Below are 9,498 nucleotides of genomic sequence, written 5' to 3'. Positions count from 1 at the left end.
TGGGGATTATCAAGCTCTTTTCTGGCGCCGTTGCCGGGGAGCAATAGCATGGGGTTGATATTCTCGTGTGTGCTTGTTTGCTTTCTTCACTAAGTAGATTTTGTTTTTCATTTTTGTTTCTGTTTAGTTGTGGGTGAAACATACAAAAAAATTTAAGAATGAAAATACAAAAAAATTTACTTGCCTCTCATGCCTAAAAAGTTTTTCAGTAAGAGAAGTGATTGGAAGGTTATGCATTGGAGAAGTGAGGGTCGACCTTGAACACTTGTGTTCATGCTCATGGAAACAATGTAAAAATATTCATGGAAGCTTCTCTGAAAATAATTATCCCCTTGTATATATCCATTGTATTATAAAAATAATGTGCCAAGCTTTGGTTTTAGGATGATTAGATTGCTTGTTTACTATGTGCAGTACAAAAACAGAAACTTTGGCTGTAGTGCGTGAATTTACATTTTTTACTGGAGAGTCAAATGGGTCTGAAACTTTTTGCACATTACTTCCGTACAATTTTTAAAAATTTTCATATTTGTTTAGAATTTTTTTGGAGAAACTTCCAGATTACTACAGACTGTCCTGTTTTTGACAGATTCTGTTTTCTATGTGTTGATCGCTTATTTTGATGAATCTATGGGTAGTATCGGGGGGTATGAACCATGGTGAAGTTGGAATACAGTAGATAAAGTGCTAATATGAAATTGGAATGAGTTTTCAACAGTACCTAAAGGTAGTGATTTGCTTTAGTATACTAACGGACCTCACAAAGTTTTTGTTAAGTTTTTGTGGATGAAGTGTTAGAAGAACGAGGAGTTACCGATGTGAGAAGAATAAATAGAGGCAAGAGTTCAAGCTTGGGGATGCCCAGGGTACCCCAAGTAAATACTCCAAGGATACTCAAGCATCTAAGCTTGGGGATGCCCCGGTTGGCATCCCATCTTTCTTCTTCAACAATTATCGGTATACCTCGGTTTTTGTTTTGTTCACATGATTTGTGTCCTTTGTGTTTTTCTTTTTCTTTAAGAACCATACTAGTATGAGATGTCCCTTCATCAATTTATAGAATGATTCATGTTCTTCACTTATATCTTTTGAGTATGACCTTATAGAATGCTCTTTGTGCTTCACTTAAATCTTTTGAGTATGGTTTTATAGAATGCTTCGTGTGCTTCACTTATATATTTTGAGCTTGGATATTGGTTAGTCTATATTAATTGTAGAATGCTCCATGAACTTCACTAATATATTTTGGAGTATGAATAATAATATCATCTAAAGCGGGTTTGGAAGAGCGTCAACTTTAGGAATTAGTGATCCCACTATTCCGAATGAGAAGAATTTTGCTTATGTGGAGAGTAGAAAAATTTCTATGCTTGTAGATCATGAAAAGAATGCTTTATGTGATGGTTATATTGTTGAATTCATTCATGATGCTACTGAAAATTATTATGAGGGAGGAATATATGCTTGTAGGAGTTGCAATAATATCAAGTTTCCTCTCTATGTTCTTAAAGTTTTGAAGTTATACTTATTTTGCCTTCCTATGCTAGTTGATTCTTGTTCCTATAAATTATGTGCTCACAAAATCCCTAGGCATAGGAAGTGGGTTAGATTCAAATGTTCTAGTAATATTCTTCATGATGCTCTCTTTATGTTTCAATTCTTATCTTTTATGTGAGCATCATTGAAATCATCATGCCTAGCTAAAAGGCATTAAAGAAAAGCGCTTGTTGGGAGACAACCCAATATTTACCCTTACTCTTTTTGTGTGTTTACATGATTAATCTACTGTAGTAATCATGTTTTATAGCTTTTTTTCAATAAAGTGCCAAGTAAGACCTTTGGGAAGACTTGGGTGAAAGTTAATGTGATCTTGCTGTAAAAAACAGAAACTTTGCGCTCACGAGATTAGCTGCCATTTTTTACAGAAGAATGATTTTGAGTTGATTATTTTTGAAGAAGATTAATAGAAAAATTCCTCACGTCCACCAATTTATTTTATAATTTTTAGAGTAGCAGAAGTATGGTTGCTGTTCAGATCATTACAGACTGTTCTGTTTCTGACAGATTCTGTTTTCATTGCATAGTTTGCTTGTTTTCTAGTTTCTATGGCTTATATTTCTCAATATAAATTGTAGAAATGGTATGGTACAGTAGGAATTGTGTGAGAACAATTATGAACCTTGTCTTTGACAGTACCAAAGTGAATGGTTTACTCTTTATCATACTAACCTATCTCACGAAGTTCCGTTAAGTTTTGTGTGATTGAAGTTTTCAAGATTTGAGTGAGATATCGATATGAGGAGAATAAGGAGTGGAAAGACCCTAAGCTTGGGGATGCCCAAGGAACCCCAAGGTAATATTCAAAGAAGACTCAAGCGCCTAAGCTTGGGGATGCCCCGGAAGGCATCCCCTCTTTCGTCTTCAAAACTATCGGTATACCTTACTCGGAGCTATATTTTTATTCGTCACATGATATGTGTTTTGCTTGGAGCGTGTTTTCAATTTTACTTGCTGTTTGAATAAAATCATTGGATCTGAAATCTTGAATGAAAAGGAATACTCCCATGGCTAGTTAATTATTTGACTACTCAGTGTTCTTCACTTATATCTTTGTGGAGTAATTTGTCATTTACTCACGTGCTTCACGTATATCCTATGAGTGAATGGTTGAATTGAATATCATAAATCTGAATTTATATATGTTTCATATGCTTATAACATGGGGAGTAATGACTTCACACATAATAAGTATAGGTAGTAAACTTATTGAAAGTTAGCAAACGCAGAATTGGTCACTTGAACAATTCATGAATGAATATTGAAGGAAGAGAGATTTCACATATAAATATACTATCTTGGACATCTTTTGTAATTGTGAGCACTCATTAAAATATGACATGCTAAAAAGTTGATGTTGGACAAGGAAGACAACTTAATGGATTATGTTTTCCTATATCCGAAACGTTATCTTGTCTTGGATCATCCAACATGTTGAGCTTGCCTTTCCCTCTCATGCTAGCCAAATTCTTTGCACCAAGTAGAAATACTGCTTGTGCTTCCAAACATCCCTTGAACCAGTTTGCCATGAGAGTCCACCATACCTACCTATGGATTGAGTAAGATCCTTCAAGTAAGTTGTCATCGGTGCATGCAATAAAAATTGCTCTCTAAATATGTATGATCTATTAGTGCGAAGAAAATAAGCTTTATACGAACTTGTGAAAGGGAAGAAATAAAAGCGACGGACTGCATAATAAAGGTCTTTATCACAAGCGGCAATATAAAGTGACGTTCTTTTGCATTAAGATTTTGCGCATCCAACCATAAAAGAGCATGACAACCTCTGCTTCCCTCTGCGAAGGGCCTATCTTTTACTTTTACCTTCTACCCTTATACAAGAGTCATGGTGATTTTCACCTTTCCTTTTTACACTTTTTCCTTTGGCAAGCACTTTGTGTTGGAGCGATCCGTATATATATATCCACTTGGATGTAGGTTTTCATAAATTATTATTGTTGACATTACCCTTGAGGTAAAAGGTTGGGAGGCGAAACTATAAGCCCCTATCTTTCTCTATGTCCGATTAAAACTTTGAACCCAAAAATATCACATGAGTGTTAGCAATTGTGAAAGATTAAATGATAGTTGAGTATGTGGAGTTTGCTGAATCAAAGCTCTTACATAGACCCTTCCCGAAAATAAGATAAATTGCAATTGTTTGATGACTAAGAGCACTGTTTGTTAGTTTTCAAGAAAGTTTATGATCTATACTTTAACATGTGAATAGCTTGTTACTTGATCATGAAAAGTTTTATGAGATGAGCTACTGTTATGACATATAATGATGCTACAAAAGGTGATTGAAATTATCATTGATCAAACTTGTGCACCTGCTAGCATTCACACTTCATAAATTATTTCTTTTATCATTTACCTACTCGAGGACGAGCATGAATTAAGCTTGGGGATGCTGATACATCTCCAACGTATCTATAATTTATGAAGTATTCATGCTATTATATTATCCATCTTACATGTTTTATATGCATTTATATGATATTTTATATGATTTTTGGGACTAACCTATTAACCTAGAGCCCAGTGCAAGTTTCTGGTTTTCCTTGTTTTTGAGTATCGCAGAAAAGGAATACCAAACGGAGTCCAATTGACGTGCCAATTTTTGATGATTTTTTATGGACCAAAACAAGCCCCCGGAGTAAAAGAGTTGGGCCGGAAGAGACCCGGGCTGTCCACGAGGGTGGGAGGCGCGCCCACCCCCCTGGGCGTGGGCCCTTATCTCGTGGACGACTCGGAGACCCCCCTGACGTGAAACCGACGCCAAAATTTCCTATAAATACGGAAACCCCCAGAAAATAACCTAGATCAGAAGTTCCGCCGCCGCAAGCCTCTGTAGCCATGAGAAATCAATCTAGGCCCTCTCTGGCACCCTGCCGGAGGGGGCCATCATCACCGGAGGCTGTGGAGGAGGATCCCGGAGGGGCCATCATCGCCATGAAGGCCAAGGACCAGAGGGAGAACCTCTCCCCATCTAGGGGGGAGGCCATGGAGGAGGAAGCACAAGGGGGAGAACCTCTCCTTCTCTCTCTCGGAGGAGCCAAAGTGCCATCGGGAGGGGAATCATCGCCGCGGTAATCATCTTCATCAACATCACCATCATCATCACCATCCTCATCTATTTTACGCGATCCACTCTCCCGCACCCCGCTGTAATCCCTACTTGAACATGGTGCTTTATGCCACATATTATGATCCAATGATGTGTTGCCATCCTATGATGTTTTGAGTAGATATCCTTTGTTTTTGGGTTGATTGATGATATAGATTGGTATGAGTTGTATGTTTTATTTTGGTGCTGTCCTATTGTGCCCTCCGTGTCGCGCAAGCGTGAGGGATTCCCGCTGTAGGGTGTTGCAATACGTTTATGATTCGCTTATAGTGGGTTGCTTGAGTGACAGAAGCATAAACCCGAGTAAGGGGGTTGTTGCGTATGGGATAAAGGGGACTTGATGCTTTAATGCTATGGTTGGGTTATACCTTAATGATCTTTAGTAGTTGCGGATGCTTGCTAGAGTTCCAATCATAAGTGCATATGATCCAAGAAGAGAAAGTATGTTAGCTTATGCCTCTCCCTCATATGAAATTGCAATAGTGATTACCGGTCTTGTTAACGATTGCCTAGGATAATTCCGCACACCGATCCATCATTATTCCACACTCGCTATTTATAATATTTAGTAATATATTCTAACTTTATGATAACAGCACCTACTTTTATGTTTTAGCTCTCCGATATCATGCAAAATTATCCTCTTCATACCCACAACATAGTTTTATTTCTCGTTTCTAGTTGGAAGCAAACGTTCGGTGTACGTAGAGTCGTATTAGTGGCAGATAGGACTTGAGAGAATATTGATCTTACCTTTAGCTCCTTGTGGGTTCGACACTCCATACTTATCACTTCCACCATTGGGAATTGCTACGATGATTCCCTGCACTTGGGGATTATCATTCCTCCATATACGGAGCCACCAAGGCGGAATTTTGTAGAACAGTGTAGTGTCTTGAGTGAGAGAATGCCCGTCCATACATATTATTTGATCCAGTCCTAGCGTGCCATTTCCACCTAGTCTGCCCTTACGCCGCGATTCAGGAACACCAATCGGCTTAAGGTCAGGAATAAAGTCAATACAAAACTCAATGACCTCCTTATTTTCATGGCCCTTGGAGATGCTTCCTTCTGGCTTAGCACGGTTATGAACATATTTCTTTAAGACTCCCATGAACCTCTCAAAGGGGAACATATTGTGTAGAAATACAGGACCCAGGACGTTAATCTCTTCGCATAGGTGAACTAGGACGTGCGTCATGATGTTGAAGAAGGATGTTGGGAACACCAACTCGAAACTGACAAGACATTGCACCACATCATTCTCTAACCTTGGTATGATTTCTGGATCGATTACCTTCTGAGAGATTGCATTGAGGAATGCACATAGCTTCACAATGGCTAATCGAACGGTTTTCGGTAGAAGCCCCCTCAATGCAACCGGAAGCAGTTGCGTCATAATCACGTGGCAGTCATGAGACTTTAGGTTCTAGAACTTTTTCTCTGCCATATTTATTATTCCCTTTATATTCGACGAGAAGCCAGACGTTACATTCATATTGAGCAGGCATTCAAAGAAGATTTCCTTCACTTCTTTGGTAAGAGCGTAGCTGGCATGACCCTGATGTATGCCGTCTTTTCCGTGCATACGTTGCTGGTCCTCCCGTGCCTCCGGTGTATCTTTTGTCTTCCCATACACGCCCAAGAAGCCAAGCAGGGTCACACAAAGATTCTTCGTCACGTGCATCACGTCGATTGCGGAGCGGACCTCTAGGTCTTTCCAATAGGGCAAGTCCCAAAATATAGATTTCTTCTTCCACATGGGTGCGCGTCCGTCAGCGCCATTCAGAACAGATTGTCCGCCAGGACCCTTTCCAAAGATTACCTTCAAATCCTTGACCATATCACCAGTACGGTGGCGAGGCTTCGTCCGGTGATCCGTCTCACCTTTGAAATGCTTGCCTTTCTTTCTTACGGGATGCCTGCTCGGAAGAAATCGACGATGTCCCAGGTACATTCTTCCTACAATCATCCAAATATATACTATCGGTATCATCCAAACAGTGCGTGCATGCGCGGTATCCCTTGTTTGTCTGTCCTGAAAGGTTACTGAGAGCAAGACAATCATTGATGGTCACGAAAAACAACGCTTTAGGTTAAATTCTTCCTGTTCGTGCTCATCCCACGCACGCACACCTTTTCCATTCCACAGCTGTAAGAGTTCTTCAACTAATGGCCTTAGGTACACATCAATGTCGTTGCCTGGTTGCTTAGGGCTTTGGATGAGCACTGGCATCATAATGAACTTCCGCTTCATGCACAACCAAGGAGGAAAGTGATACATACATAGAGTCACAGGCCAGGTGCTATGGTTGCTACTCTGCTCCCCGAAAGGATTAATGCCATCTGCGCTTAGACCAAACCATACGTTCCATGCGTCACCTGCAAAGTCCTCCCTGTACTTTCTCTCGATTTTTCTCCACTGCGACCAGTCAGCGGGTACTCTCAACTTCCCGTCTTTCTTACGGTCTTCTTTGTGCCATCGCATCGCCTTGGCATCCTCTTTGTTTTGGAACAAACGTTTCAACCGTGGTATTATAGGAGCATACCACATCACCTTGGCAGGAATCTTCTTTCTGGGGCGCTCGCCCTCGACATCACCAGGGTCATCGCGGCTGATCTTATAGCGCAATGCACCGCATACCGGGCATGCGTTCAAATCCTCGTACTCACCGCGGTAGAGGATGCAGTCATTAGGGCATGCATGTATCTTCTGCACCTCTAACCCTAGAGGGCAGACAACCTTCTTTGCTTTGTACGTACTCTCAGGAAAATTGTTGTCCTTTGGAAGCATCTTCTTTAACATTATCAACAACTTTCCAAATCCCTTGTCAGATACACCATTCTCTGCCTTCCACTGGAGCAATTCCAGTGTGGTGCCCAGCTTTTTATTATCAGCTTCGCAATTCGGGTACAACAATTTCTTTTGATCCTCTAACATGCGCTGCAACTTCTTCTTCTCCTTTTCACTTGCGCAGTTTCTCTCTGCATCGGCAATGGCCTAACCTAGATCATCAGCGGCCTCATCTGATGCCTCTTCTTCAGCTTCTTCCCGCATTGCCGGCCCAGCTTCTTCCCCCATTGTTGTACCATCGTATTCAGGGAACCCATGGCCAGGATAGCTGTCGTCGTCCTCTTCTTCTTCATTGTCTTCCATCATAACCCCTCTTTCTCCATGCTTGGTCATAACATTATAGTGGAGCATGAAACCGGACTTAGAATGTTTTTGACTTAGAGTAATTCCGATCATTCTTACAGCCAACACATGGACAAAACATAAAACCATCCGCGCGCTTGTTCGCCTTAGCCACAAGCAAAAAAGTTTGCACGCCATTAACGAACTGGGGAGAGCATCGGTCATCGTACATCCATTGTCGGCTCATCTTCATTACACATCACCGAATAGACCAAACTAATACAAGTTCATACATAAAGTTCATACAACACTTATTCTAATAAAACAAACATACAAATAACTCTCTAGCTAAAGCATTTAAATGCAACAACAAATGCGATCAAGATCGCAACTAAGGTAACAATTGATCCAACAGCATAATGATACCAAGCCTCACTATCAATGGCATATTTTCTAATCTTTCTAATCTTCAAGCGCATTTCTCCATCTTGATCTTGTGGTCATCGACGACATCGGCAACATGCAACTCCAATTCCATATTCTTCCCCTCAATTCTTTTCAATTTTTCTTTCAAATACTCGTTTTCTCTTTCAACTAAATTTAACCTCTCGACAATAGGGTCGGTTGGAATTTCCGGTTCACATACCTCCTAGATAAAAATATCTATGTCAACTTGATGGGCTTAATTTGTCATAAACACGAAATGCAACAAATAGTTATAAAAGAGAATATACCACATCCGAATCATAACCCGGATGAGGGCCGACGGGGACGGATATCAAAACCATGGCACTATGTATAACAAACAACATACAGGTAAGATAATTATACGAGTAACTATATATCTAAATCACACAAACATGAATTTTTTATATAAAAAAGATAAGAAAAAGAGGCTCACCACAAGGTGGTGCCGGCGACGGGACGGTGCGTGCGATCGACGGTGGTTAGGACGGAGACGGGAAGGCACTAAGTAAACCACTCCTAGATATGCAAACAAAGTGTTATTTTGACCTCGAATTGCATATAAATCAAATACTACCACATATAATTCCTCCCAAAATAAAACCCACAAATCACTGTACTTATAGAGCATTGCAAGAGCTAATCTAGCAATGAGAGATGAAAGGACAAAGTTGCTAACCTTTGTGATCACTTGGATGAATGGGGTGCCTTCAAATCTTCACAAATTTTAGCAAAAATGAAATGTGAGCTCGAGAGGAAGAGGAAGAAAACAGAGGAGAGGGAAAAAACAGAGCGCTTCGGCTCGGGCTGGACGAAGCACTATATATACTGTGACCTTTAGTACCGGTTGGTTATATGAACCGGGATTAAAGGTTCGTCTCTAGTCCCGGTTCGTGGCATGAACCGGTACTAAAGGTTCTGGCCGGGCCCCAGCCTGACACAAGCCCCTGCCACCATCTTATTAGTACCGGTTTATGGCACGAACTGGTACTAAAGATTCTCCACGAATCGGTACTAATGAGGGCCCCCCGCCTAGCAGTTGGAATCGGTACTAATGAGGGCCGCCCGCCGTGGCATGAACCGCCGGTTCAGGTACAAACCGGGACTAATGTGCTTCAGATTAGACCCTTTTTCTACTAGTGATATTTTAAATATAGTTATTTTTTTATAAACTTGGTCAAAATTTATAAAGTTTGAGTTTTGAAAAACA

The sequence above is a fragment of the Triticum aestivum genome, chromosome 1D (genome assembly GCF_018294505.1).
Source record: "Triticum aestivum cultivar Chinese Spring chromosome 1D, IWGSC CS RefSeq v2.1, whole genome shotgun sequence".
Taxonomy (NCBI): Eukaryota; Viridiplantae; Streptophyta; class Magnoliopsida; order Poales; family Poaceae; genus Triticum; species Triticum aestivum.
This window is presented reverse-complemented; position numbering follows the sequence as displayed.